The sequence below is a fragment of the Myotis daubentonii genome, chromosome X (genome assembly GCF_963259705.1).
Source record: "Myotis daubentonii chromosome X, mMyoDau2.1, whole genome shotgun sequence".
NCBI classification, from domain to species: Eukaryota; Metazoa; Chordata; class Mammalia; order Chiroptera; family Vespertilionidae; genus Myotis; species Myotis daubentonii.
The window spans coordinates 2,787,072-2,794,928 of record NC_081861.1 but is presented as its reverse complement, the minus strand read 5'-3'; positions in this window follow the sequence as shown (position 1 = coordinate 2,794,928).

Genomic DNA, 7,857 nt, shown 5'->3' with positions numbered 1-7,857 from the left:
AAACTCTGCAGCGTGTGAATCTGTTGCCTTCTTGCTTCATGAGACTTTCTTTGCTTTCTAGGGCACCTTTCTGTACTTTCATGTCTCGCTTTCCTTTTCCCTTACACCCCATAAATGTGCTCCTTCACTCATATTCTGTCCATGGCCTTCTTTTCTTTCTATTTCTTCCCTTGGAAAACAAGATACCTAACAACTACCAAGCATTTGCTATTTAATTTAATCCTCAAATTATTATACAGGTAGTAGCATTATCCCCATTTTAAAGATGAGGAAACTGAGGCACAAAGAGGTTAAGTAAGTAATCCAAATCACATAGCTCATAAGGGGAGAGGCTAGGATGGACAGCCTGGCTCCAGAGTCCAGATTCTTAACTACTCCATCACTCTTTCTAGAAAGTATCACAAAGTAAGAACCTTTGGTTCAGGGTGTGGAACTCAATAGCAGTAGAGTGCTGTGGCTGGAAGAACTAAGAATTGCAATTGTGTGAATTCCTCAAAGAGTTCTCAAAATCAGTTTACTTATAACAAAAACTACCCTTTGCTCTAAAGTTGTGAGTCCAGGTAACTGAAAAACATCTTGGTAACACTGCCCCCGAACTAATTCCCAAATGATTATCCTATATCTGGTATTGATGCTATTATAATGATGGAGCCTTCACTGATGACATAATTGAACTCTGTACTGTATTTGTCCAAAGTGACCTTTTAACTCTCCATTTACCCTTGGTGTGGTGGACATATTACAACCATTATGTATTTCACACTGCTGGGCACATTGTCACCTTCTGTGTAAAATATTACAGAAGAAATGAACACATTTCTGCCAGATTGTTAGTATCTGAAAAACAGGCGCCATCGCTCTCCTACATTGCATTATGTAAGGTACCCACTAAGCAATCCTTCAATTAGGTGCATCTCTTAAATTCCATTGATTTGAATCAAACTTTTTAGATGGGCACATTTGAATGCAGTGGAAAGCTCATTTCAGGATTTAAGGAATATTTGCATCACTTTTAAGGAGCTTATTAAATTCTAAAAGGAGCCAATTTAAAAGCCTTTTATTGAACCAAGAGCAAAAGTAATGAAAACCAATTTTGCAAAGTTAAAAAAACAGTGAAGCTCTTAATAATAATTGTTTTTGAACTCCCCATTGCTTAATTCAAGTACATTTCGTTTCTGAATAAAACTTTTCTTTCCTCTTGGGACCTCTCTAACCATTCCCAAAGTTACACAGTAATTGAAGTTGTTAACTTCTCTGCCAAATTCACATCATCTGCCTGGGAGCCTGAATCACTTTTCAAAGCTCACTAATATTGCTTGTGGTGCAGAAATGTTCATGGATGGTTTAGAATATTCTTGCAGACTCACTTCAGTTTTTTTCTCAAGTTCAAGTATTATTAAATTTCATTTGTTTTACTAGACATAGAATGTGTAGTCCAACTGTATTGTTATGAAATGATTTCAGGCTATCTGGATTGTTATAGTCTCCATGTTATATGTCTCCATCATTGCATCAGTTTCCATGTGGTGGGACTCTGGGGGATTTGCAACTGTCTTCTTTGTACTTTAATGTATTCCCTGTCAGTTTTTAAAATAAAGAGCATTTCTCATTTTTTTTTATAAATCAGTATGTCATTACTTGATTTAAAGAAATTTTACTTTTTGTGTTTCATATTCAGTTCAAACAATGTCTACTGAGCTTCTACTCTGTGCTGAGATGCAATACCGAGTAAGATGGGGTCTGTTTCCTTAAGGAGGTTTCCTCTCAGTTGGAGAGAAAAACACATTACATGGACAAAAATATGTATGCTGGTGGTCTGTGCAGGGGACTATGGGAACAGAAGAGTACTCTTAGAAAAGAGAACCAGGGTCTGACAGAGAGGACAAGTAGTAACTGACCAGGAAGACAGGGGCAGGAAAGGCAAAGGGAACAGCATGAGCAAAGGTGTATTGTTATTCACTAGTGATCCCGGCGAGGCCTTCGCTTTAAAAAATAAAATATACAGTGTTAACTTTCTGCTCAAGATAAATCATTTTTATGATGTATGACCTTAGAATCCATGAATTCCATCGATTATTCAAAATTAGACGTTGTAAAGTGGGAGCTGTGTGCTGAATCCAAGCTCCACGTGTGAGTGTTATTTGTGCCTGATGAGTAAACAAATGAACCAGGAAACACCAAAGATTTTACATTAGAATCTGGATTGCCAATTCTCCTAAAAATTAGAAAATAGGACAATACTATATTTCCATGTGGTAGCACTCAGTTAGATGCAAATAAGTGGAGGCTGCCTGTTTGGTTTATGACTGTTTATTATAAAAACTTCACACAATTTCAAAGCTAGAAGAGCATAATGAGTTCTCAGATACCCATTGTTGAAAATTCAGCGATTATCGACTGATGGCCAATTTTGTTATGTCTATTTTCCCTGACCCTGGATTATTTTGAAGCAAATCCCAGGCACTATATAATTTTATCCATAAGTATTTTAGTATTTACTTCTAAAAGATAAGTACTTTTTAGAAAATGTAGTCACAATGTTATTGTCATATCTAAAACAATTTAACAGTAATTCCTTAATATAATCAAATACTCACTCACTATTCAAAATTTCTCCATTTTCTCAACTTTGTTTTACAGTGTGTTCAAATAAGAATTCAAATAAGGCCCTTACATTGCACATGCTCGATAAATTTCTTAAATCTCTGAGATCTAGTAGTGAGATCTACGCCAGCACTATCCAAAAATTTTATCCAATGTGGTAGCTACTAGCCATATATGGCTATTGAGCTCTTGAAATGTAACCAGTGCAACTGAGAAAATGACTTGTTAATTTTATTTAATTTTTGTTAATTAAAAATGTTTGCAAATAGCTTTTTGGAGATAAAACTCACTTACCAAAGGTACACCTTTTAAAGTATACAATTTGATGGCTTTTAATATATTCAAAAGTTGTACATTGACCACTATTTATCCCAAAACATATCTCCCCTAAAAAGAAACTGATTAGCAGTCACCCCCCATTCTGCCTGCTCCCAACCCCTAGCAACCAACCACTAATCTACTGACTTTCTCTATAGGTTTGCCTATTATGGATATTTCATATGAGGAAATCATACAATATGTAGCTTTTTGTGTGTTGCCGTTTTCACTTTGTATAATGTTTTTAAGGTTCCTCAACTGATGCAACATATATCAGTTCATTCATTCCATTTTATAGCCAAATAATGCTCCATTGTATGCATACACATAGTTTGTTTATCTATTCATCAATGAATGAACATTTGGGCTATTTCCACTTTTTGACTATTGTGAATAATGTTACTATGAACATTCATGTACATGTTTTTTTGTAGACATGTTTTCAAGTCTCTTAACTATATACCTATGGATGAAATTTCTGGGTCATATGGTAATTCTGTGTTTAACTCTTTGAGAAACTGCCAAATGGTTTTCCAAAACAGATGCAACATTTTACATTTCCATCAGCAATGTTCCAAATTCTCCACATCTTTACCAACACTTGTTATTGCTCATCTTTTTGAGTATAAGCTATAGTCAAAAATCAATTGACTATACATTTAAGAGTTTATTTCTGGACTTGGAAATTTTCTTCCATTGATCTGTATGTGTATCCTCATATGAGTACCACACTGCTTTGATTATTGTAGCTTTGTGGTAAGTTTTGAAACTGAGAAGTATGAGGCCTCCAATTTTGTTCTCATTTTTCAAGATGTTTTAGTTCTCAACCTGTGGGTTGAAACCCCTGAAAATACATCCTGCATATCAGATATTTACATTACAATTCATAACAGTAGCAAAATTACAGTTATGAAGTAGCAACGAAAATAATTTTATGGGTGGGGGTCACCACAACATGAGGAACTGTATTAAAGGGTTGCAGCATGAGGAAGGTTGAGAACCACTGGTTAGACTATTCTGAGTCCTGGCATTTCTATATGAATTTTCAGATCAGCTTTACCATTTCTGCAAAACATGCATTTAGAATTATGATAGTAATTGCATTGAATTTAGATCAATTTGAAGAGTACTGCAATATTAACTATATTAAATATTCTAATCTACGAAATGAATATATTTATTTAGATCTTCTTTAGTGTCTTTCACTGACATTTTGTAGTTTTCAGTGTACAAGTCTTCCACTTCTTTTGTTAAACCTATCTCTAAGTATTTTATTCTTTTTTATGCTATTGTAAATAAAATTGTTCTCTTAATTTCATTTTCAAATTGTCCACTGTTAATGTCTGCAAATAAAATTGATTTCTGTTTATTGATCATGTCTTGTAACCTTGTTAAACTTGTTTGTTATTTCTAATAGGTGTGTGTGTGTGTGTGTGTATGTATGTGTGTGTGTGTATTCTTTAGAATTTTCTATACACAAGGTCACATCTTCTGTGAATAGATAATTTTACATTTCATTTTCAATGTGGCTGCTATTTATTTATTGTCTTATTGCCTTGGCTAAAACCTCCAAAAGTGGCTTTTCCTGATCTTAGGGAGAAAGCATTCAATATTTCACCATCAAGTGTGATGTTAGCTGTGGTTGTTCATGTATGGCTTTTATTAGGTTAAAGAAGTTCCCGTCTATTCCTAGGTTGTTGGATTTTTTAAATTAAAACAAGATGCTGGATTTTTTCAAATGCTTTTTCTGTGTCTATTGAGATAATCACATGATTTTTGTCTCTTATTCTATTAATATGGCATATTACATTGATTGATTTTTAGATGCCAAACCAACTTTGTATTCTTAAAATAAATTCCACTTGATCATGGTGAATAATCCTTTTTACATATTGCTGGATTTGGTTTGCTAGTATTTTGTTGAGGATTTCTATGTTTCTATTCATCAAGGACATTCATAACTTTTCTTTTTTTGTGTGATGCCTTTGTCTGGTTTTGGTGTCAGGATAATACTGGCCTAATAGAATGAGTTTGGAAGTGTTCCCTTCTCTTCTATTTTTTGAAAGTGTTTGTGAAGGATTGGTGCTAATTCTTCTTTTAAATGCTTAGAATGAGGACTTGAAATGTGGATGCAACCCAAGTAAGCACAAAATAACAAAGAGCGTCAGCTTTCAGGAGCTTAGAGGAATGGGGCAGTGATATTTATGAGGACCTCAGGACAAGGGAGACTTGAGAGGCAAGGCTTCAATGGAGGAGTAAAGGAAATTCCCACAGAATTACGGTCAAGGGCACTCCCTCCTGCGGCCAAGGTCTCTTACATCTTGTCGGAAGGCTCTAGATTGCTGGGTGCCCTCATGGCTCAAACGAAAATTTCCAGCTGGGCAAATATTTCCTTGCTCATAGGCCAGTTTGAGCTTGTTCAGAAGTGGTAGGTCAGCCGACCTCCCCTGTGATTTTTTCATCCATGGGTATGTGTAACAGATTCTTTGAACATAAATAACAGTGCTTCCTAGTGTTGGTCCTGACATGCCCCAAAGTGTCTCCAGTTATTTCAGGGGGCGTCTAGTTTACTTTCAATTTATCTGAAAAAGAGATACATGCCATTTCAGATGTTCCTTTGTGGTGGATGTGTCAGGGGAGGTGAAATGGGAAGATAAGTGTCATGGAAAGTAAACAAAGCAAGAAGATAAATTGCAAGTTACAAAAGACTGAGAATCTCATACCTGGGTTGTTTAGAAGTGTTCAGTCTGTCCTAATCACTGGCTTATCCCTGTTTGAAAGAGGTCCTGCTACATCAGAGTAGATGCTCAATAAATATTTGTTAAATAAAAAACTATTGAATCAGCCCTAGCTGGTGTAGCTCAGTTGTTTAGTTGGTTGGAGATCCTCTGATGCGCCAAAGGGTGGTGGGTTCAGTTTTCAGTCAAAGCATATGCTCAGGTTTTGGTTTCCATCCTGGTTGGGGCCCATACAGCAGGCAATCAATCAACATCTCTTCTCTTCTCTTCTCTTCTCTTCTCTTCTCTTCTCTTCTCTTCTCTTCTCTTCTCTTCTCTTCTCTTCTCTTCTCTTCTCTTCTCTTCTCTTCTCTTCTCTTCTCTTCTTCTTCTTCTTCTTCTTCTTCTTCTTCTTCTTCTTCTTCTTCTTCTTCTTCTTCTTCTTCTTTCTCTCTCTCTCTCTCTCTCTCTCTCTCTCTCTCTCTCTCTCTCTCTCCTTCCCTCCCTCCCTCCCTCCCATCTCTCCTTCTCTCCTCTCTTTCTCCCTTCCTCTCTCTAAAATCAATGGAAAACATATCCTCAGCGAGGATTTAAAAAAAGAGAACCCATTAAATCAATACCGTAATATAAAACTCCATGTGTGTATGGGAGAATAGACAGTATGTGGGGAGTACCTACGGAAATACAAAGGTGGAAGTATCAGTGCGCCCAAAAGAGGTAGCATGTGCGAACAGGCAGGGTAATAAATGGGTGTGTTATGGCAGCCTTGGCTCCTAGATTTTTTCAGACAGCTCTAATTTAAAATATTCTGTTCTGTCATTTTTTTTTTTTAAAAGAAAGTCATTCTTATTAGAATTGTTTTTTCTGTTTGGAAATTATCCTCACTGTGGAAGGCAGAGCCCTTGTGTGTGTAGAGTGTTGCTGTGACTGGACAGTAGTCAGTGTGTGATATAGCATCTTAGAGAGGACACTGGGCTAGACATCAGAGGGCGGGAGGCCCAAACTCTACAACTTGCCACATAGGCGAGATCACCAGAAACATAAATACACGAGGGAACAACTCACCATGAAGGGAGTCAGAGCACAGGAAAGCGGATAAGTGGCACCCTGTGAACATAAAAGAGTAGAACTATTGGTTAAGGATTCTAACCTAAGTATGTTTAAAAATGATTAAAGAGCTAAAATAAGCAAGAGAAATTAAAAGTAAAGAGAGGATCCTATTTAAAAGAAAGAGCATACAGATTTAAAAGAACAAATAAAACTTCTGGAAGGGAAAGTTCACTTTTTGAAATTAAAATTTCAATGTACTGGCTATAATAACTTTTTAAAATGTAATATTACTTGGTAAAATTGAAAATTTTCAATTCTTTTAAGATGTTATAATTACAAAAATAAACACTAGAACAAAAACGCAAGCTTTCCTAGATAGAAAAAGAAATTTATAAATTATAATAGCAAAGAATACACATCATGAACAAAAATATCTGTCATCAATAAATGTGAATGGGCTTAACTCATATACTATGAGGAAAATATTTTCAATATGGCTCACAAAGTAAGACCCAACTATATGTGGTATACAGGAGATATATCTAAATCAAAAGGATGCAGACAGGTAAAAAATAGAGGCATGTACAAATGGAAATGATAAGTGGGGGCTGTGATTCTTTATATCAGACAAAGTAGAATTCAGGCCAAAAATAATTAAACATGACAAAAAAACATTACTTTATAATGCTAAATGCCAATTTCACAATGTAGGTATAATAATTATGAAAATCCGTGCACCAAATAACTGTCTTTAAAAAAGCAGAGACTACAGATGCAAGGAGATACAGATAGAAACAGACTGATAATAGGAGACTTTAACACTCCATTTCCAGTGCAAAACAGATTAAGTGGCAGAAATATAAATAAGGATATGGAAGAAGTAAACAACATAATCAATAGAGTAGATCTCATTGATCTATGCTAAACTTAAAACCTAATAATAAAGAATACACCTTCTTTCTCAACTGAACATGGAATAGTGACAAAAACTTATAAAATATTAGTTTACAAAGAATCCTATATAATAAAAGCATAGTATGCAAATTGTCCCCTCGACCTGGAGTTCTTCTGGGAATTTGACCAGGGGGTGGGGCCGGCCGGGGAAGGGAAGGAGGCCCTGGCCAGTAGCAGGTGGCTGGAGGAAGGGAAGGAGTACCTGGCCAACTGC